Genomic DNA, 23,923 nt, shown 5'->3' with positions numbered 1-23,923 from the left:
GCTGCAGTGACTGTGAATACGGCACCCAACAAGCAGCAACGCGCTGTCACCTTTCGGGCGCATCAGAGGATCATTCAGCCATGGAACTTACTGAAAGGGAAAGAAAAGGCTGGGCAGCCCCTGGGAGCTGAAGGAGAAGCCATGTCACTTCCCTAACACTGATGATCCAGCATACAGACACCGCTCTCAGCCCTGGAAGGTGAGCAGAGGGCACGGCAGGTACAGCCGCTGAGCACGAGCTGTGCTACATCTCTGAGCAATGCTTTGGGGCTTTGAAACAAGACTGTAAGAGATTCTTTCAAGGAAGCATGGCACTTGCACTGCTGCTTTGCAATGAAGGAAGAAAGGCAGATACAGGATTGGGGGATTCGTAAGAATGGGGCAATGCAGGGGAGGGGTGTTCCAAGAAGATGCCACCAACACCAAGCAGCTCCTCCTGCCCACTGCTGGGCTGCTCCCTGCCCCTTCCCCAGAAGCCAAAGGGACTGCTGCTGTGTGCAGAGCCTCGGCCTGGCAGCCCATACAAGACATCACTTTTCTCTCTCTACCCTGGGAAGAACACAAGCATCAATTCATGAAGCACAGATTTACCTTTACACCAATAATCACAACTCCCCATGCTGCCAGTGTTAGGAGCAGCAGACTGAGCACGGGGTTGAAAACACATCTTACTAAATGCAATCCTTGCTTGTCAGAGACAGAGCCAATTTTCACCTCTATGTTGAAAAGCAGAATGCAGAGGGACCACAGGCAAGAGGCCTCTCCTTAGGAGACCCAGCCACAGTAAGCCAGCTCCAAGCACTGCCATGTGCTGGCCTACCTGCACAGGGGAAAAAAGGGGAATAAACCCATCAGAACTGAAATGCATTTAACCTTCCCTGAAATGCCAGAACTGCACAGGTTGTATCAGTTTGTAAGCTTTACTCTTTCCTCTGGCCAGCAACCTGGGCAGATCCATGTGCCAGCCCTGCTCCCCACCCCACACACCACAAAAACCCTCTGATGTTCCTCCTTACACAGTGCTATACGATATGTGTGCAGACATGGATGTTGTGCACTGTGCTTTTTCTGACACAAGGGAAGCTGGGGAGATAAAGGCTCCAGCATCAGCACACCATACACGTTTAATTTTTAAATACAGATTTGTTGAGTAAGAGGAATTACCTCGGCTGGTTTTCTCCCAGCACCTCAGCCACTCAAGCAATGTGAAGATACAGAGCAGCACTCCTAAGGCAAAATACTTCAAGAGAAAGGAAACAGACAAACGTTGAGAGTTCTTGCAGTGCTGCTAGGAGCCGCTCTTCAGTTCCTGGCAGCGCAAGCTGAAGTGGGTGGAGTTAGCATTAATTATCAGCACTGTTGATAATGCATTATACAGTGAAATGAGGACCTGAGTCCTTCAGCTTCTGGCAGCTGTGTTCAGAAATAAACCTGCTGGCAGGGTAGAAACACCCTTGATTCCTACACCAGGTAGGTGGTAACAGCATGCCCACGACAACACGTTTGAATTACACTGGTTCCTCAACTCCTTCCCCCCTCAGCCCCTTGCACCCCCAGGAAATCTTTATGCATTCTTAGCCCTCACGCAGAAGATCCCAACTAAATGCAGCAGCAATGGCTTATTTTATATCAGCCACGGTGTAAACCTACAGCCGGGGTGAAGGAGACGATTTGCCACAAAGATAATCAACACTGCCTCATTCCATAAGAATGTTAACTACACAGTAACCTGGCTCCTCCACATCCTTTGCTCTGACACTGTATCAGCAGCGCTTAGTTACCCATTATAAAGGACAAGAAATGCATGCTGAGCACAGAACTCTTCTGACTGCTGCTGCCTGCAAACAGCTGAAGGGCAGACTGCATGCTTTACTCTGCTACAAATTGGAAATATTTCGTTTTTGGCTAAAAAACCGAAGTTCTGCTCATGCAAATATCAAATATCAACACCGCACACAAATGGAAAACGCCTCAAACACCTCAGTGACACAAAGAGCAGCAATGCCAAATTACTCTGCTTTCTGCATGCTCACACAGCCTCTGCATCACAATCTGATCAAAGGCTGGAATTAACCTTTCTCTATTCAAACACTCAATCACGTACAATGCAGCCATATACACATACTAAAATAATAATCAAAAAAAAACACTAAAAATTAAAACAAAGCTGCATTTCCAAGTGCAAACGACATGCCTGCATTTCAACACTGCGCTCAGCGTTTCCATTACACGCTGCCCGCTATCCCCAGTTGTGAAGCAATTACCTTCCGTGGAGATACAGAACCATTACAACCCTCCACGCAGGGCTGCAGAGACACGAGCCGTGTGCCCTGCAGGCGGGTCCTGCCGGCACCGAGCCGGGACACAGAACCGGGACCCGGGCCAGCGTGCACACAGCCGTGGGCTCCGGCTGCTCCGTGCCTCCCATCGCCTGCAGGGCTTCGTGCATCCCCCGGGCTGCTGCAGGCTGTAACGCTTTCCTAGCTGGATTTCTTTGCCCTGCCTACCCTGCGATGCTCTTACCTGGCCGGACACCTCTATCCCCAATTCAAAGCTCAGCAGCTGTGATGCATGTGACCGGTCGGAGGCATAAAAGCAGCAGACTGTTCCCAGATGTGCCGTAACCTTGGCTGCATCGCATCAGCGTTCTGCCTCCTCCTCCTCCTGAAAACGGGACAGCGTTCACCGGGTTCCCAGAGGAGACTCAGAAGGCTTTAATTTATTCCTGCCTTTACGCAGGCAGTTTTAGAAGTTGTGCACAGCTGATATTATCCTTTCCCACTTACACATTAAGCTATACAGACCGAGCACCATCACCCAACTTCAGAGCCCACCCCATGGGACACACACAGAAGTCACTGAGGTGCAGCCCTGGGCTCTGCCTGTGCCCCCAACTCACTGTGCCACCTCCATCAGCCCTTCTCTGTCTCCACACAGCACGGAGCTGCAATATTCCTGTGAAGCAGCACTGCTTCTCTGTGCTCTTATCACTGTACCAAAGCTCTAGCTCCGAAACAGCAGCTGGAGTAAGTAACAATTTCACTATTAGGGACTGCTTCCACGCAGGAACACAGCTGATGGAAATTCATTATCATCCAGCAGCACCCAATTCTGCACACGGTTCCTCTGCCTCAGCAGGTCATCAATTTTAAATGCAGATTTCAAGTGTATGAAGTATTTCTGTGTGCTCTCAGGACTCGGTGGAAAAAAAAAAAAAAAAAAAAAAAAAAGGAAGTAGAAAAACAAAGTGTTCCTACGTAGTAAATCTGTTTTAAATCAAAGAGAAAAGGCTGCCCAATCCCAAATTATGCAAAACAGCCAACATAACTGCTGCTGCTGTGGGCTTTTTTTCCTGTTTAAATGGCTGGATTACTGTTGTTTGTGTTGCATTGTATGCTCTGTAACTCAGCAACAATGACTTTGTTAATTAGACCTAATGAATAAGGACAGAGTCATGCTAACCATTAGTTCAGCAGTTCCAGGAGAAGACCGTGGGCAAAGTCAAACAGGTTAGACCTGCTCTGTGCCTAGAAAGCCTGATGACTGTTTCTAAATCCCTTTCTCCCAGTGCTAATTTTTCTTTGTTTCACCCAAACAGACCTGCCCAGGTGGGACAAGCTGGAGATAAGGAGAAGTGACTGGGAAATAACGTGCTCGTTTAGAAACAACCGTTTGCACTTTGCACCAGGATGAACAACCACGATTCTGAGAGGCCCAGAAGGTAAAATTCTGCTGCCAAGAGGTGTGTCCTACAGTTGGGGTGTAGGACAGCAATGAAACAGTAACAGAGCAAGAACAGACTCATTTTATACGGTGATGAAGCATGACAACTCAACAGATACCGTCTGCAATGCATCAGCTGTAATTTCAGGCATGCTGTTGGGCTGAGCAGTGGAGTTGCAAGGGGAGAAACCTAAGTGTGTTCCTCATACAGCCCCCCCCTGCACCCTCTACATAAAGAAAACAGAGCAGAACGATATCAGTAACAGCAAACTCCTGCTAAGGCAGCCTCAAGCTTGGACACACATCTCAATCTGAACACTCAGGGTAATGAGGAGCAGGGCAGGACTGCGCCTCCAGCCCTCAGAGCTTCTGACATCGCTGCACTGGGGGCCAACTGAGCAACCTCCACTTCGACAGCTTACAAGGATGATAATTAGATTTACATAACGAGACAGCCTTCTACTACCTTAACTGGGAAACTGCATCAAGAACTCCTGTTCCAAGCAATTCTTTAACAGAAACTTCTGTCAAGCACAAAGAATACGGTTATACAACTTGAACACCACTTGTCACCTCTGCCAGTGCATTCATTCCTCCCTTGATTGCTTCCTAAACTTAAACGAAGTTCCATTTTATATAATGAGTAAGAGTGGATATCAAGTTTAACCCCTTTGACTGCTTGAGTTTATCTAGGCAAGGAAAGAGCGTGGATGCCACAGGACTGCTTCTGCCCTTGCTCTGTGTGTAATTTTCTGTTAAATTAAAAATTAACTGCAATTAATACTGTATGCATGAAAAGATAACGTAGGACTGCTTCTGACCCCAAAAGCAAATTAAATTTAATGGAAAAATACATTCTGATGTTGAGATACGTGTATTATTTGCCTAAACGACTGTAAGCAACCCCATCCTCATAGTGCACACTGAAACCAAGGTTTTAGGCATGGCATTGCTCAAGATGCACTGAGTCCAGGAAATGATGACCTGCTGGTCAGCTGGAACCAAGAAACTTAAATATTTTAAAGGAAATCTTGCTGCCAGCCCAAGACAAGAGCTGTGTCATTGCTAATTGATGACACAGGTCACCACTGCTCTCTACTGGAGCATATGACAGGACATTTGACTTCTTGGAGCAACCACACACAGACATTCATCATCTGCTCAACCTCACGTTATATGAAAGGGTTTTTATAGTGGAAGGACTCAACGAATCACAGCAAAAGGAGGAGAAAACAAGACTGCAGTTTCTGACTGACAAAACGCATATCCAACCGTTCCAACCTTTCACCACATCAAACACTCCTTTTGCGTGGTTGAAGTTGAAGCCCTCTGAAGGGCTGGTTCACACCATGCCTTCCCCAGGCAGAAAACAGAGATGCTGAGCAGGCTGCAGTAAACATCTTCTAATCCCTGTCCAAAAGGAGTTTGCATTCCTGCACATTCTCCTGTACAAGAACTGCGCTCAAGGCTCTATTTAAAGCACTATTGCCACAACTGCACACCTCCACAATTAATCATCTTCAAAGGCCATTTACACAGCTATGTGTTAGTACCTCCATGACAGTCACTGCTGGGCTGCATTCCTTGGTATGCACCTTGTTCTTTTGATGACTGATTAATCTACTGAAGATAAATTCTGATTTCTCTATAAACAAATTGAAAGGTTTATATGCGTAAGTGGGGAAAGAAAAGAGGGGAAAATTTGGGGTCTCAATGAAAGCGGCCAATCCTGCATACATCTTGGGTGGGAACTGCAAGAGAGCGATGGAGATGCAGGGGAAAGCCTCCTCCTCATGTTGGGAACAGAGCATCTACAACCAAGCCAAATTTTTTTTCCTTTTTAAGTGAGGATTTAAAATACAAGACAAGATAATTAAACATTTCACAAAACTATTGCTAGAGATGCCCAACAAAGCAGAACACATAGATGAGGCCAGCAGGCAGTGCAGGTGTTGTATCAGTGCAAAGCCCCCACACAGCAAGGTTAATTTGTGACAACTGCACACAGTGCTGGGGCAGTGAAGAACTGGACGTAATCACAGCCTGCCGAGCTGAAAACCTTTGTAACCTTTGTATCCTTCACCTGAATTCTGTGCAACATTTTATAAAAAAAAAATTAGGTCAGGAGCCCTAATTTTCTCTGTTGCAACACTTGCCAGAAGAAATGGACACTTCCTGCAACATATGGTTAGAGAAACCTGGTTCCCAGGTGAAGAGAAACCCAGCCTGGTGGAGCAGACTAAAGCACGAGGAAGGGCAGCATTCCCACAGTGCTGCTCTTCCTCCATCCAGCAGCCTGAGCAGGCTGCCATGCAGCACAAGTCTGTGCTTGTATGGGGTGCAGGCCCTGTGCAATCCACCTGCTTGGATTGCAGTGCTGTACCTCTGCCAGCTGCCCTCCAGGGAGAGGAAAACAAGGGGGGAGGGGAGGGAAGAAAGGGGAGCGTGCATTTGAGATACGTGCTCCTCAAATGCATCTTCGACATGGAAACAGAGAGCTTCATGTTACGAAAGAAAAACCAAGCTGCATTTAATATTGACATCTTCAGAAATCAGCTTTGTAGAAATAGACAATCAGCATCACTTGAAAACCTATTCCTCCCAAGCCTGGAGAAGACACAAGACAAATTACTGAGAGAGAGGCAGAACAGAGAGAGGAGAGAGAAAAGCAAGCACAGCAGTTACCACACACAAGTCGTGTTGTTCCTCCAGTCTTGGATAAGCCACCCCACCAGACACCCCTACCTAAACACAGTCACACCAAGGGCTTGTTTTCCCCAGGCACAAAGCTAACAGGCTGCTCTGCTTCTTATATTAGCCAGCTATGATTTGACACACAGGAATACAGAGTGGTAATGATTCTGTCCCTATTTATCCCACCTCAGTATCCTCCTGGATAAAAGCTTTCAATTAAAATATTCCCCAAGAGAGCAGCAAGGAGAGAGAGAGGACAATCTCTGTCCTCTGTCATTGCTCTTTCCACAACCCTGATTCCCTCCCATTCTGAATAATCCTCTCTGAAACAGGCCTGTTGGGATACAGTGTGCAATGAGAGCCATTTGGATACCCCTATCTGTACACTCTCTCAGTTCTAACCTATCACTCCAATGTGGTTATACCTCCATTTTTCACACTCGACATCCCAATGTTTCATAGCATCTCGCTAATAAAGGATATTGCCAATATCTTCATTGTGAAAAAAAATAAATAGGGGATAACAGAAGAAGAACAATAACCCAAATCACCAAAGATGAGTGCACAGTCCTCCAGAGCATGGATGAACAGCACCATGCTGGGTTCTCCACACTCCCCCAGAGAAGAACATATGCTGCTTCAGGGATGAGCAATTAAGGGCTAACGAGGCCAGGCCAGTGCAGCATGGCAGCCTCAGAGCCTGCATGGAGCCTTGCCCACCAAAGCTGCATTCTGCATCAATGCCACTGCAGCAAGGTGGTGGTGTTGTAATTTATTTTAACACATAAAAGACCTAAATGGAAATAAAACGGCTGTTTTGAACATAGAAGTGTCATCTCCTTTCTCCTCAAATGAAAAGGGAGATGAAAGACATCTCATTTTCTCTCATCGCAACCCATTCTTAAACAGATTCTCGTTAATTGCTTTTCTTATGTGTATAATCTAATCATATAAAGCTGTAATAAACCTAAGAAGCACCGCAAGAAAATAAGACAAAACCGAGGAAGCACTTGGGGAATTTTTTAGCAAAATTTTCATTTGTTTTGCATGGAAAACAGCTAAGCAGCTCAGATGCATGCTGCACCAAGAGAACTTGGAGCCTGGAAAGAAGGACATTTGGAAAAGGTCATTACCTCCACAATTTCCAGGCTCAACATCTACAGCACTGAGCAAACAGCGTTGGTTTGATGTGAAAAGGAGTAGAAGGGGCTGTTACACGCTCAGGAAAAATGAGTTGGAAGATACATTGAGAACTTCCCTTCAAAAAATCATCTTGGAGTAACGCTGTGGTCATTCATCCCCACATCCAGGAGCACAGCCACTACCACAGGACTCCCTCTACCATAAACACAACAGTGAAGAGCTCAGCAGATCAAATGGAAGAAGCCCCAGGAGGATAAAGAGTTATATCCTCATTAGATTTCAGCAATTTAATGAGCACACAAGGTCTAAAACCAGCAGTTAGAAAGCAAACAGACGCCGTCCCTCCCATCACCACAAGTTACCGTTTATAAACATTCTCCTATCCAGAAGTAAATGAAATGCAGCACAAACTGAAGTTGATCTAAAGCACCTTTCCCAGCACTTATAACTGATGGGGAATGGCAGAGCTGGAAGGAGTCGCACACTTTGTCTGTGTGCTCACACCTCTGCAGCAGGGCTGGCTCTTCCCAGGTGCAGCACTCTGCAGCAGGCATTGCTGGTGATGGGTAGGAGCTATTCTGCATCTGTGCAACACAGAACACACAGAGCACTCAGCACACTCTCGACTTCCTTCACTCAGCAGAAAGCTGAGATTCCTACAATTACCACCCCTCCTTTCCCATCCATGATGTTTATTGTTGCCTGTTACATCTTCTGCAATATCTTCAAACACTCAAGCTGGGTCCAACAACCCGAAGCTGACCCTGGACCTTTCAGGGCAAGAAAGTTCCAGCTACCAAACAGAGAAGGCAGTAAACATGCTCCACTGTTGTGGACTACAAATACAGCTAAAAGAACAAAGGAGAACAGCGCTGCTGTTTATTTCCTTTGTAACCCCCTAGATGAGAAAGCAGCATTTTCCTGAAGGCCAGGCCTAGATGTGCTCCCAGCAAAGCATAAAGGGCACCGATAGTTTGGAGTCATTTGTTCTGCCTATTTGTCCAACCACACAGGTGGACATGAAGATGCAGCATCCTATTTGTTACAATGAGGAGCAGGCTGTCATTTCTAAGCCTTACAGACCCAAATGTGGTTTTATGATGTCCCAAGACTCCCCACTTCTATAAGACGAGGGAAGGGAAAAAAGAAATTCACTGTGTCAAATGGAAACTATAAAAAGAAACAGGAGTGCCAGACTTCTGGGTGACAACTGCCATGCAGGAGGAGGTGAGTCACCCCCTGGCACAGACAGGCTGCAATTTAGTGCAAAGAAGTTCTCATAATCAATATTTATAGATGAGTATTTTTATGAAATGAGTGTATGTTTGCCACAATAAGGATCTGGAGTCTGCTCTCTGAATATAAATAGGAAGAGCTAGCTGAAAAATGGCCTTGTCCCATCTCTCACCCCCCGAAATAAATACACCCTAAAACCTGAACATGCAGAATGGACATTTACTGCATGAAACTGAAAGGCTGGGCAATAAAAAGTCACCGAGGCAGAACCTCATGTTCCTTTTGTGTTTGCTGGAGGACAAACTGTGGAATCCAATTGAAGAGCCAGGTGCAGTAATTTCACAATGCTTCTACAAAACAGGATAGAAGCCCCTGCTGTGCTAAGTGCTGTACCAACACAAAGAGAGCTGCATATCAAAACCCAGGCTGGAATATAACCACTGTCCCAATACCCCCATAAGGAAGAGATGGCTGCCCAATCAGGGACACATTATCAAAGATGTTTATAAATATAACTGAGGTATGTGTTACACTATTATACAAGTGTTAAATATGCTTGTATTTCCAATAAGGAAACAAATACTGAGAACTCCTAAGAGATGAATCTCCAGGAAGCCCTGCACAGATTATTACTTGGATGCATCTGACAATTTCAGCTGTAATGGTGAAGTGAACCATCACTGGTGCCTCTGCAAAAGGGCTCAAATTTGGAGTTTCAGAACCTGATTTCAATCAATTCCAATACACTGCTTGCAATGCAGATGAAGCACATAAATAATCAATAGTCAAATAAAAGCTGCTTGTAATAACATTACTATTGTGCACAGGAGGAAGAGGAAAAAAGGGGCTGCAGACAATCCTGATAAAGTTCCTATGCTGTAAACACATCCCATACATTTGATGCTTTCAAAAACATGACAAAAATGTCATCTCCACAAACACTCCTGAAATAACATTTGACACCATTTCTGCAACTGAAAGTCAGTTCTTTTTACCTCAAAAGTCAACACAGAACTTTTATTCAAGTTGTGGCTTCAGTGCCAAACCCTGCACCAGAACAATGCACAAAAGCACACTTCAGATCACAGTGAAAGCACTGCATTCTTACAGCTGGCAAGAAAGCCTTTCACTCAAACTTGTGCCAGGCAGTGTCTTTCTTCAGGAAGATGCATGAAGACATGCACAAATCCTATGCTCACAAGCTAGAATAATGAATCTACAGACAGAAAGATGCAAATTACCCCTCCTTTCCCAATAGTATTTGACACAGGACTCTGCACCAGAGATGCAGGAGAGCCTTAGGTGACTTCAGCAGCTCAGAGTCTGTGTCCAACTCTCCTCTGCCCCACCTACCCACTGCTGCACACTGCTCTGCTCCAGCTCACCAAGACTTATGCTGGCTCTAATCGTTGATGAAACCTTTAAGATTCGCACATCCTCTTTGGCCAGACACGAGGTACAGGATGGTTCTCATGCAAAAAGTGTGCTGCCCTTTTCTCCAGGTATCTTGTGATGCGTGTGAGCTGCTTTAGCATATCTCTGAGGATCTTCCCGTTCCAACCAGCAGACAGGCTAGGAAATGCACCACAGCCTTCGAAGAGCTTTTGTGGGACTGTTGCACAGTTTCTGGCATTGGTACCCCATGAGCTTGGCAGAACACCAGGTAATTAGGCAATTACTCTGACTAAGGTACAGCAGTGGCTTCCTGCAGGCCTCCAGCTCTCATACTTGAACAGGATCCCCCTGCCTGCCCACTGGTCAGCTGTGCTGCTCTTCTCCCACTTATTAAAGCACTCTTAACCCCCGCTCACAACTGAAAGTCAGCTCTTGTAGAGTAGCTGCATTCTCATGTTCAAGAGAGATTCAGGTAATCTGAGCTAACAAGTAATAACAGGAAATAATGGGTCTTAATTGCAAGTTGGAGTTCGGGTTTGCACCTGAGAAGAGCTCAGGATCTGCTTTAAGTGGAACATGTTAACACTCTATGAATGTTTCCATTGTTCAAATGTGACAGGAGCATTAGAGAAGCTTAAGATGTGATTACAGTTTTGATAGGCAGACTGCTGAGCTCGGCCAGAGCTGTGGGCTTCTCCCTAAATACACGACATGCACCCAGTAGTCAAGAAAACCATCACCTATGGGCTGGGCTGAGCTCACACACAGCACAGGCTGGCAGGAAAGGTGGGGCTGATGGCTTCTTAATCCCAAACCATTCCAACCATTCCTTTCCTACCCAGAGAAGCAGCCAGCTGTGGGAGATGACTTGAGAATTAGAGCCAGTCACAAGGCAGTGAAGATCCAACATCCTTTACATTTATTTCTATTGGGAAACCTGGAAAGAATGCTTTTAAGAAATCAGAAATATGAAGGCGGTAACTATGAGACAAAATCCAAGTTTCTGAATGTATAAGAAGGGTTTCTGTAGTTAAAGATGAAAAGGAGAAAGTTGCCAGAAAAAGACTCTGCAATGCTTCAGGAGAATGGAGAAATTATTGCTACCATAAAAACCAAAGAGGCCACATTTATATGACAAAATTACTCATATTGACAGCAAAAGCAAAACCCACATTTGATGTTGGAAAGGTTCCATTCTCCTTGTGGCTCAGTCCATTTAGAAGAGATATCAAGCACTTAACAGGGTCGGGTCTTTTAAGAAAGGAATCCTGTAGAATGCTTTAAGCCAGCAGTGATCTCCTTTAAGAAAAAAAATCTGCCCTGGGTCCATCACAATGTATGCCTTTAATAAATGACACACATTTTCAAATTACATTCCATAAAATTCCATACATTTTTATCATTGCTGAGCACCACAATAATCCTACAGAAGTGAAAGCAAACAGGAGATTAAGGAAGAGGTGCGGGAACATTCTTACTTCAAAAAGTCTTCAACAATTTCCAAAAGGAAAAAACCAACATTGTTCTTCTCCCAGCACTTGTTTATAGAAAGGCTGCTGCAATAACAGAACACATCTACTGAATATATGCATTCAAATGCAAGTTTGAAAGATTTCTTTAAAGCACGAGTTTCATTAACTCTGAGCCAAACAAAAAATAAGAATCCAATAAAATGAGGCATAAAACACTAAATTGCATATTATGGAGGTAGTAATTTCATTTCCATATGTGCAGGTCCTTGCATTATGTGGCATTGGAGTATACAGACATATTACTTCAGTATTCTACAGAGACCTCAGTATACATTCCCTCGCTTTCTCCTCTGCATATAGTTTTTCAATTTTGCAGCTAATCAAAGCAAAATTATTTCAGGATCTTAACTTGCATAATAGTGCTGGCCTACTTAAATACATATCATCACCATCAGCAACAAAAAAACCACCAGAAATTGTGTACTTCTCCATTGTGAAAACGAGTCAAAGGAAAATCTCTGCTCCTCCTCTGCTCAGATTGTTGAGCCAAACAAGCTTACAGGCTCTGAGGAGCCATAAACAACAGCCAGGATGGTACAGAAGGGAAGGAAAGCAGATGGGGAAAGAAGAGGCAAACTGCAGCTCGAATAGATCAGATGCAGCATCACCCCATTCGTAGCCATGGGGCAGTGGGGCAGAGGTGCCTTCTATCCTCAGTGCCCAGGAGAGGAAATAGATTTCAGTGCTGGACACAAACCAGCAGTTACTCATCCAGCTTCCTTGGACAGCTTCGTTTTCACAGAAACAGAAAATATTTGAAACATGAAAAACCTCAAGTTTCCCTGAATTATTAGTACCAGTAATATTCTGAATATCGAATGCTGTATTTAAGCTCTTGGCAGAAACGCAGATCTAGCTCTGGTATCAGATATCCACTGTCCTCAATCATCCTTTTTCCATAAGAACCAGCTTTCTTCTTACCAATATATATTCCAGATGACTGAAATATAGACTGAGTGACAAACAGAGCACAAAGGCTTAGAGCTGCATCAAGAATTACACAGGTTCCAGCACCATAGAATTTCACCTGGCCAGATACCATCGTGAATATGTTGGGAGCCATAAAGCAGTTTGCATCCTCACAAAGGGCAAACTCAGCTCCATTTTGACAACCATGGCCTTCCTATGCTTTGGAGGGTCCAAATATCTCCTGGCAGCTGAGCTCTGCCATCATCCTACACTTCAGTGCAAAAGGAAAGCCCCTTCCTCCTTGAATAACATCAACCAGAAATGGCACCAAATACTTCCAGAAATCTGCTTTGTAGATGATGCGCAACCAAGTCAAGCGCTGCTGCCATGTCCTACCTAAGCTGCAAATGCTTGGAAATCAAAAAGAAAAAATTGAATGTTAAATTTATCATGAATGAAAGAAAAGCAAATAAATGAAGGAACAGTCCCAGCAAGGGGTGGGCAATGCTTGCAGTTGCATCACACAGCAGCACTGTGCAGCACTCAGACCCATATCACAGCTGTCCCCACCCGTGCATTTTCTTTCTGCTGAACCCAGTGGTCTAACAACTGCATAAATTAGCTTAAAATCAATCTGCACCTGAAGGAGAGGTAAGAGGGAAAGGAAAAAACACGGTAGGTACCCTTGGTAGCAGCCTTAGAGGACAGGCATTTACAATTATGTGATCGTTTTAAGGAGGCTTTCCTTCCTCCAAAGCATTTTTGTCCTCTGCACAGCGCAGCTTATCCATCGTGCTCAGCAGTTCTATTTATATGAATGTGACTCACCTTAGAACTGCCTCCGAGACAATGCAGCCCATCCACTTTCTCTTCAATAAAATTAGAGATAATAACAAAGGAAAAACAGTGCATAAATAAGATCCTTCCCTAAACCTCATCCTGAAACTGTGACAAATCCATTCCAGTCTGACAGGTCAGTGCAATTCTCAGGGTTCAGAACATCCAAAAAATTATGTGGGGGTCTCAGGTGAGCATGAATAGAACCAGCAGAGCAGAAATTCTCATCCTGATTCCATGTGACACTGCCATATGCATAACACTGCAACATCATCACAAATTAGAAAATCCAAGACCTCGTCTGCAATGCAGACCATAATTTCATAGGTACCTTCAACGGTCTGAGTAGTTAAATACATTGTTGGGTTTTTTGTTTGACTGTAATCCCATCATTACGTTGCTTTTATTGCTACATGGAGGGCATTCCTTGGGCTTGTGGGGGGGAAAGGCAGCAAAGCACGGCTGAGAAGTTGGGTAGATGCATCCCCAGAGATCTCCTGTCTAAAGTGAAGGAGCAATGGGCTCTGATCTGCAAAGTGCTGCAGATGGTGATCCAAGGGAAAGCAGAGGAACAGCCTCTCCAGATTCAGCCCTTCTGCAACACCTAAACCAAAAAAAGCTGTAGAGTACCCATCCTCTATGCAGGAAAGAGATGTCCCTCCCAAACTCCTCAGCTGTAAGCAATCTTATGTGAAACACTGCAAATGAAGTACAGCCCAGCTTGTCCTCTCATGCAACCTTAACCAAAGTGTCAGCATTCCTTGGTGAGGGCCAAAGGCACACAGAGCTGCTCAGCACATCAGTCCACTTGCAATTAAGCATGCGCTGAAATGCCTGCATGAAGTAAATGGCCACAACAAACCTCTTACAGTCCGTTTCTCCTGATCCCTGTCCTGCTGTAAGATGGCTTTCCTGGATCCTGAGCCTGCTCCACCAGCCTGCCCTACAGGCTGGGATGCACTCTCTCATTACCAACCCCACAATCACTGGGAGCTATTTTTTAGGGCATTCAGCCACACCACTGGATCACAAGACAATCCTATACAGATACCAAAACAGCACTGACTAATAGGAGTGGGAAGGAATGGTCCTCCAGCAACTTTTATTTCCCTCAGTTTCAGGATGGAGTGGAATTACAGCTATTAAGAAACCAGTCTGCACCAGAGATGAACAGAGAACACAGGGAAGACTGCGAGGGTATGAAAAAAAGCCCAGAATTTCCTCCTCCAGGTGCACAACTCCTGTAAGCAAGCCACATCTCAGACTGACATCTCAAATGCCATCAGTAATGTCCTTATTGCATTTGGTTTCAATGGGCAAATCCCATGAATGGAAACTGAATCAGGGCAGAGCAGGCTAAACAAAACTTCTGCTTTGCTGCTGCCTAATTAGATGATGCTGACTAATCCTCTACATTACTTCACAGAGAAAGGAACCCACTGGGAGCGTTAGGATGTGTTTTCATAGAGCTAAAAGCTACCAATGATTTCTTTTTACAAAGAGCATTTCTCTTGTACAAGTTGCTTCATAAAGTGCCATTTTCTAAGACTGCACTCCCTGCAAAACTCGTTTCTGTGACAAAGTCAGGACAAAGAGCAGCATCAGGGAATAGAACAGATGGAGAGGGAAATGCCGGACAGCAGCTCCTACAGAATCCTCCACATGAAAGCAATGACAAGAAGAAATAATTTGCAGGACTGGCTTCTTGTCTTACCTCTAAACACGGAATACAAAGTTTTGCCCTCCTCTTGCAAGCCTTAACAGGCTTTACACAGCCAGCTATTTAAATCTAAAGTGTTTCACATTGCTTTTCTTTCCTCAGAGATTCTGCTAAACCAAATACACAGCTTAGAAGTATGAGACCCCAGAACCTGACCTGCTCGAGGGTGGGAAGCCTTATCAGTCATTTCTGAAGCTTTAAGAGAATGACATTCGCCATCTCATTAAGTTAACTGGGTCGTATGGCAAGGAAAATGTAACAGCTCAACCCTTCCCTTTTCTCCAAGCTCAGCTCATTAGAATTATGATCAATTAGGAAGGCACTGCTGGAAAGAGAGAGAGAACAATGGAAGCCAGTCAGCAAGGACAGCACCTTCCAGAATCTAGCCCTCATAGCTCTGTTGGATAAGTGAAGTGTTCTCCGTTTCGAGCTACGTCAGCCAAGAAAAAACAAATACAATTTGTAGTGGATTAATTTTCTAAACCATTTGGCCAGGCTGAAGTAAAACAAGAACAATTCCCCAGTGTTTTACTTTCATTTAAAGGCAAACAGCACTGTTCATTTCACTTACAGCCCAACCTGTTCTGAGACAGATCAATACCTGCCAACTACTGCTTGCCATGTGCCTGCACATACAAAGAACACCAAGAGCATACTGCTGTGGTCTGAGAGGAATAACAGAGGAATTCAACCCTCTGCAGCCAGTTCACAAGGCCTCACGTTCCATACCACATTCATATCAGCTGCTAATTAAAGACTGATTGCTGCACAGGGTGTATCTTCCTCAGGTTCCTGCACCTCGAGCTGTACTGATAAGGACTTCTTAGGAAAGGATTCAGTTTCAGGGATAAAGCTGTGGTCTGAGAGCTAACAAACAGCCTCTTCCTCTGTAACAGAGAACTGCTGGAAGCTCAACAAAGTCAGATGCGCCTCCTTACACTAGTGCCAAAACCAGGTCAACAGAACTGCCTGCATACCTCCAACACTTAGCAGCGATCCAGCAGGAGCAATATGAGGGCTGCAGCACTCACTGAGGACAGCTGGGGTTTTTGTTTGGTCTTTTTTAAGGCTTACCTGAACATGGAGGCTGTTCTGATGATGCTCTCTTACCAATGATCAGACAAACTGGGGTTGGTGATGGAGAGAGACAGGTGGGTTTACAGAGTTCCCAAGTTTGTGAATGGGAAAGAGGCAAGAGAAACACAGAACTCTTCCTACTTGCTGCAGATACATCTGGGATGAGAACCAGACCAGCCTTTTAGATCTGCAATTTTGATTGGCAGGCAATTTTACTCGTACCTACTGCAATAAAGCTGCAGGAGTACATAGATGCATACCATGCAATTAAAACAACTAGTTCTCATTAGGGGCATACGTGCAGATATGAGAAACAATAGTTGATGCAGAGCAGCTGAACCTTAAGTCAATACATATGCAGATGCTGCACTGCTGGAGATGATTTTCACTCAAGGTCACTGGTGAAGCTGTTTTAAGGTAATTTATTCTGTAACATTTAGAACCATTTAAAAGACAGTACAAAGCAACGATTCCTATTAAACACAACAGGAAGCCAAGACTGCGCAACGCCTACCAACAAAAGCAACGCTTTCCTAGCTGGCATCAATGGGGCTGGAAGAGGGTTAATAGCATCCTGCTGAGTCACCAAGCAGCTCACAGGGTGGGGAAGGAAGGTCCTTGCAAAGTCAGAATAGGTACAAAATGAAGGGACAAGGAAGTTCAAGGCTAGCTGCTCTCAGCCACAGTAAACCAGTGCATTCAAAGAGCAAGAAGGCTCCGTGATATTTTTTCAGCTGCAAGAATTTCCAAAGAAACCAAATGAACTTAAATATTAAATTTCCATTTAAAAGGAAGTATCTCATCTACAGAGCAGACTCAACATGGCATCCAAGAAACAAAGTGGAATAGCAGCAGCTAGGGAAGGATGCTACACCTCAGGATGTATGTCAGGTTCAACCAAGCAGATTTAATAATTTGCAGTGCATTTTGTTTCAAATGGCATGTGACCTATTTTAGGACTCAATCTGATTTGACTATAATTAACTGCAATTTGTGTGGATTCCTATTTAGTGCTTTACATTAAAAAGAAAAAAAAAAAAACCAACAGGACAATTTCTGATGTTAAAAAAAAAAACAAAACACATCAAGTATCAATTGAGTCTATGTATTATTCCTCCAGATTACTGCATTTCCAATAGAACACTAAGCATTTTGCAGAGGCTTTTAGGACACTCAACCCACAGCACAAGGACAAAGTGTGATTTTGCAGTCTGAAAAAATGTCAATTTCCCATTCAATGAAAACACAAAATACATCATTTGTTTTCTTAGCATGAAGGCAGATCCTACTTACAGCCCAGAATCTGGTTTTGCTTTGGAACCCATCCTTAACCCTTTGCACACAGCATTATGAAAAAAACAAAACCAGTTTCTCAAACCCTACACAGACACACACTTTGTAGTGCCTTCAGGCTTCTTCACTCACAAATTTTCCTCTATGAAGGTGAACTATCACAAAATCCCTTTGTAGCATCACCAAGAAAATGAGAAGAAAATCTATGAGGACTTAAACTACAGCTTCACATGCTGCACATCTCCAAACTGATACTCGTCCTCTTGTCACCAATCTGCCACCCCAGTGACAGCTCAGTGCTTTGCATGCTCCTGTTGTAAAATTACCAGTGAAATAAAATTCAAACAAAGAAAGCAACAGCAGCTTAAGGAGTAAGGAATCAATGCACGCAACCTTAAGAAAGGCAAAAATGCCTCCCAGTGCCCTTATCCGCATCAGCAAGTTCATGAAAACCACTGGTTTCACTCCAACACACTCCCTCTATGCAGATGGCCATATCTGCCTCAAAATTCAGAGTCAGGCTCTTGCCAAAGGTTTTCCTGACTAATACTGCAAAGTCTGGCTGGGAACCGAGCTGCAATGACTTCTAATGAAAAGTAAGCTTGATAATTTGCAGGGCCATCCAGCAAGCTAAAAAACAAACAAACAAAAAAACCCAAGGCAAAGGATGGAAAGGGGTGGGAATGGAAATAACAAGCAATAGATGAGGCAACAATTCGAGGAGAGATGAAAAAGGAGTAAAACACTACTCTGACTTAAAGCTGAGATAAAGTGAAGTCTGAAAGAACAGAAAGAGTTGCTGATAATGTGAAAACAGAGTTAGGAGTACTTGCAAGTATTTACTTGCCCTGCATAGCTGTCATTCCTACAGCCCAGACAGAATGGCTTCTTGCCTCCCAAAGATTTCTATTGCACCCATTTTGCGTTTATCTTCCAAGAAAATTTTACTGTAATTAAGGAGAGTGGTTTTACTCATAGGAAATTAAGTTCCTAGCATCACAGCAGATGAACAGCAAAGGCATGTGCAACTTCCAACTTGCAGGATATTTAAGAGACAGACCTTGCAAAGACAACAGCCAGTTAAAATAATCACAAAGCTATGGAGAACCCCCACAGACACAAATACAACCCAGGTTTCCAGCACGGATGTATAAAACAGCAGCTCTGCAGCACAGAACAACAGGTTTGGGCTCCAAAGCATCTTCTCCAGCTTAGCTCTGAGGGTGCTGCCAGCCAGCAAATGCACTCTGATGTGCCATGAAGCGACAGAGGACGTGCACAAAAAGGCACAAAGCTGTGTTGTTTTACATATGTTAACTTCCTACACAGTGCAAGAGCAGACAAGCTGAAGAGTCAGGTGAGAGACAGCACCAGGCAGGAACAGCTGCATGGCCCCAGATGTGTCCTATTTCCCATCCAGCAACCCCTCTGCCCTTGCAGGGACATGAAACAGCCAGGCTGCAGAGCAGATCCCTCCTGCAGCAGCTCTCCATCTGCTCCCACTGCAGAGCACAGCAGTGAACACGGCCTGCCTGAATAGCATCACTGCAACATTTGTCCATCACAAGTTTGTCCCAAAGAAATAAAGAACGTGAGGACATACAGGGAACAAGGAGCAGTAACACAAATGCTTCAGAAGAAATCCACGCCTCTTCTCTGGCTCTCAATTGCCACTGCTTTGGTGGCAGCTGTTTCTCAGCACTAGCATCATGAACTCACAAGGAGAAGGGCAGAAATGAGCAATGCTCAAAGTCCCATTAACACAGCTTGTTGTGGGCTTTATTCAGGAAAGAATAACACCACTCAATAAGAATCATCGTTAACAACAGAACGAGGATCTCAGCCCTCTATAGTAGGAGCTTTGATCCTGGTGTAAATGCTAAGTTAGTCACTAATTAACAAGATTTCTTGGCATTCAAGCTCAGCTTGAAACACCACACAGCTTTGCCACCAAGAGCTGACCAAAGCCTAAACCTCCTTACCCGAACCAAGGGAAGGTGCTTTCTAATCAAGACAACACTTAAAACCTATTCCTTCACTGAAGTCCAATCAAGTTTTCAGCTGTCTGCTTCTCTATGCAACAGTGATTGATGTGCTATGCAGCAGCTGAGGCCATGCAGCAGCAGCCTCACCAGAGCAGGTGGCACTGAAACAAGGCAGGGCCCCAGAAAGGCTTCCTTTTGAAAAAAAAAAACCTAGTTAGTTTTTTTCTTTGTGATATTCAAACTGATTGTGTGGTTTTCAACAAGCATCACGCTTTGTTTTTTTCTCTCCCAAATAAAACGCCAGCCACTCTCACCACATAACTGAACTTGTGGCTGGAGAATAAAAGGAAATAAATAATCACTCACTACACACATGGATAAGCAGCAATATTGCACTTGTTTGGGCTTGTCACTACTGAAGAGCTATTCCTAATGAAATAGATCAGCTGAGCTCTCAAACTGATGACTCCCTGATGCACGGGGGTTTCAGTACCTGTATCTACCTGATGGATCGAGTGGCTGAAACACTCCTATTTATTCTTTGGAATAGAGGAAGCCATTTAGATGGAGGCTATAAAGCCAAAGGAAAATATGACTTTCCAAACTGTGGAACAGATGCTGTAAAAGCACTGAGGTCAAACACAGCTGAGATGCACTGCTCCACAGCAGCAAGAGTATCAACTTCAGCCCCAGAGAATTCAGATACTTCAGCTTAAAACAGTACCAAAGATAACACCCCAATCTCAGAAATCCAACTTCTTTGTACCCAAAATTCAAGATAAATACTGATGCTACAAACACATCCCACCAACATAGAAAATTAATGACAAGAAAGTTGTGATCCCATCGTTAACCTTGTAATGCTATAGAACTATTTGTGATCCACAAAGGGAACAGCACCAAGCTCGGCCATTTTATAAGCCTTCCATATGACTCAATGATGGCAAGCTGCTTTTGGCAGCTTGGCTCACTGCAGAGCCTGCCTGGTGACCTTCTGCAAAGCCAAAACAGACCCAAAGTGAGCTGCAGTCCCCACCTTCTGCTCTCACAGCACACTCCCATCAGACAAAAGAAGCTCAGAGGTGCTGACACACAGCAGGTACACAGCACAGAATGCCATAAAGGAGAGAAAAACCAGTATCCCTAATGACTATACTTTGTTATTGTACATATTTCATCTGTTTAAATCAGACCTATCAACAAGCTCAGTTTACAAGACAGCAGCTGCACCAACAGTTTCAATCCAATCCCAACCCTCATAGCCTCACCAAATTGTCTCAGGAAGGGAAAAGAACCTTCCAGAGCTCAATATCAGATAAAAGAGACAGGAGAAAATTAAGCATTGATTAGCTACAACATCCTGCAGACTTTCCAGAACTCAAATTCTGCATGCACTGAATTTGAATATATACATATATTTCTCACAAAGAAGCAAAATCAGTTCCAACAGGCTCCTGCAACACAGGCTATGCACTCACATGGAGGCCAACAGCCACACACAGAAAGAAGAGTTGAACTCACCCGGCTGATGAAGGGGACCTCCAGCCATGCTGCACTCCTCCCCCAAAGCAACCCAGCCCCAAGGGATGCTCTGCTGCAACGGTTGGCCTTTATATGAGCTCTGAGTGGGCAGCACAGGTGGAAGCACTTAGCCTGAGCTCCCTGGGCTGCCTTTCTCCAGGTGCTCAATCACCACCTCAGCCACCACCCAGCAGTTTCTCTACACCTGTGAGCAGTGCTCTCAGCTACCAGGATGATTTTATTTTTTTCCTTTTGAGTTACACATTTATTGCTGTTTGTGGCAAAAAATGTAAGGGCAATGTACTCGACTCCAGATTACATTTATAGTCACTGGGGGAAAAATGACTTGACACCACTACTGGGGGCTGGAGGGAGGAATTAATTTTACCTTAAGGCAAGCATTAAAGACAGGTCATATTCCTCACCCTCAGAGGTGCTTATTCGTCTGCACCAGCTGCAGAGGAAGGCCAGAGGCAAGCATTCAACTTCAGTGTGCACTTAGGGCAATGAGTCCCACCAAAGGGGGTGGTTCCTAACCCCAATGGATTGGTCCAGTGACTGAACATTGCTAGAAAAAGCTTCAAGATTCAACACAAGGGAGAAAGATCAGGTAAGCTCCCTGTGCAGATAGGGCTTAAGCAAAGGTAGCAGTTTTACCCAGAATTAGCATGGAAAGAGCCCCGCAGTCCCCAGTTTAAGTAGTGCAATCAGGTCACAAGCATCTCTAACCTGCTTTTCAAAAGGGTTTTTGCTATTGTTGCTCTTGCTTTGGCTCTACAAAAGCAAGTAAGTTTGAAAAGCTTCACATTCAGGTTCTGAACAGCTGAATCGAGTGGATTCTAAACAGTTAGCCTCAGAGATAAAGAAAAACAAAGCTTAGCAGAAGAACTTGTCTGCATAAAGCTACATCCATCACAGCTGCTACGCTGTTGAAACTGGCTACCAAGGGACAAAGCACAGCTCATTCTTCGCCTTGATTTCACAGTTAGATATTTCAAAGAGCCCTCTTCTAACCAGGCTGTTTGATATTCTGTTTGCACTTAACAAGACAACTTCATCAAATATCTAAAGTTTGCAGGAAGGAACAAGCAACTGTCACAATTTCTGTCCCTTGCTAAATTCACGCTCCAATATTTACTTTCATAATAAAAGTATTGACTACCCTCGCTCCCACCTGGCTAACAGGCAAACAATAGAAGTACATTAATGTTTATATTCTGCCACTTTTCTCCAGCATCAAAATAACATTCTGCTATAACACTCCTCAGTGTTACGCCAGTGCTCAGTCCATTTTAGAGCTGGAAGAACATGCATTCAGGAACCCCAAAACTCCAGCCTCACTGACAATGCTGGGTAACTTTCTGCTGTCAGCAGAGTGCAACCACCTGCTGCACCTTTACCTGTGCATCATAAGCTCTAGTTCTGTACTATGATAGAATTCCTTGTGCTCAAGTAGAGATCCACTGAGGCCAAAAAGGTGCTGGGTGAATACGCTCTGCCATGAGCTGTGCAGTCAGAAAGAAGACAGATCAGAACACAGCAGAAGAATTCACAACTGAATACTCACTCCAGCATCAAAACATAATTTTGTTCAGAATACTAGAAACTCTTAAAAAAAAAAAAACAACAGAAAAAACACTAATGTAAGAGCAAGTGGGCAAAAAACCCTCACAGACCAGCTCATGGAAGAGAAAAAGCATTTTGGAGCACCTCAGAGTACAGAGAGATGCCTCATAAAGCCCTCAAGGACTGCAGAGGCTTCCTTCCCCTCTCTCCCCCACACCAAATCTCTCTCAGTTGCACACACTGCAAACAGATGAGCCTCAGCATACAATGAAACAACTGTGTTGAACAAATTTGTTCTTTTGCTTTTATTGAAATAAGGTGGGTGGGAGGGCTGAAACCAATTCTGAAACAGGAAAGCCAACCAATACTGGGCCACAACAAGTCCCCCCAACAGCACATTTTTGCTCCTACATGTACCCAATTTCTTGTTTCTCCCACATAGCTGGGTAGAAGAAACACCCATGCTAATCTCCTGCCCAGCTGAACCTGTGATGTCAGCATTTCTGTTTGCACACAGGAGGAGAATGGGTTTAAAGCTGATTATGTCCCAAGAGTGGTATCACAGCACAGGTGTGGAACTTGCAGCAGCACCAGAAAGCCTCTTCCACAGGATAATGATCAGCATACATGCTCAGAACGTGGTCTTACTGCTCACATCTACACTTGCATGGAGGTATGCATGCTCAGCTATCACTTTCAATCAATATATAAACACATTATTTCAGCACAGGCACCAACAAAATTTATAGAAACTGAAGCCGTGCTTAAAACACCCTGATCTGCAATTATCACATTCTTCTGTCCTACACTGAGACCACATTCACACACACTGTATCCAAACCTGCTCTCAAACTCAACCACAATTAAGTCAAATTGCTGCATTTCAAAACTCCATGGTACAGGTTTCATATTTTTGAATTTAAAGCTATGCTGAAATAAACCCAACAGGAACATTCATCACGCAGAGCACTATTTATTGCTCAGATGCAGAGCAGCATTTGAGAGCATTCTTCCTATCTATAAAATGGCAGAAGTGAAAAAGAAAAAAAAAAAAGAATCCATAGGGAATTCCAACAGTCAGAATATCTCCCAGGGGAAAGAAGAGAGGAAAACAACAAAAACCAAAACACAAATACTACTTCATTCAATTGCAGGAGGCTCAGAAGTGAAGTCACTTCCAAACACCCACATTCAGGCCGTGATTCACCCTACCTTGTGGCTGGAAGCCAGTGCTGCTGTTACAGTTACTATGACAATATTGATGCCTCCAAGCTCTTACATATACAGGTGTG

At 44.3% G+C, this 23,923-nt stretch overlaps 1 protein-coding gene across 5 annotated transcripts in view; it reads right to left on the bottom strand.

Moving 5' to 3' along the window:
* ARHGAP32 (Rho GTPase activating protein 32) overlaps positions 1 to 23,923 on the bottom strand; it is a 175,606-nt gene that overhangs the window by 126,074 nt on the left and 25,609 nt on the right. For 2 of the 5 annotated variants that reach the window (XM_052697071.1, XM_052697072.1), the window contains exon 1: positions 21,066 to 21,338. The exons of 2 other annotated variants lie outside the window; for them this stretch is intronic. The gene's annotated coding sequence lies outside the window, so the exon portion shown is untranslated. Of the gene's footprint in view, positions 1 to 2,523; positions 2,644 to 21,065; positions 21,339 to 23,923 lie in introns of those variants that run through there. One more of the 5 variants, XM_052697074.1, reaches the window with a different exon arrangement.

This window comes from Tympanuchus pallidicinctus, unplaced genomic scaffold (assembly GCF_026119805.1).
Source record: "Tympanuchus pallidicinctus isolate F22 unplaced genomic scaffold, pur_lepc_1.0 scaffold30, whole genome shotgun sequence".
Lineage (NCBI taxonomy): Eukaryota > Metazoa > Chordata > Aves > Galliformes > Phasianidae > Tympanuchus > Tympanuchus pallidicinctus.
The sequence above is the reverse complement of the archived record's forward strand: the minus strand, read 5'-3'. Positions and strand labels throughout refer to the sequence as shown.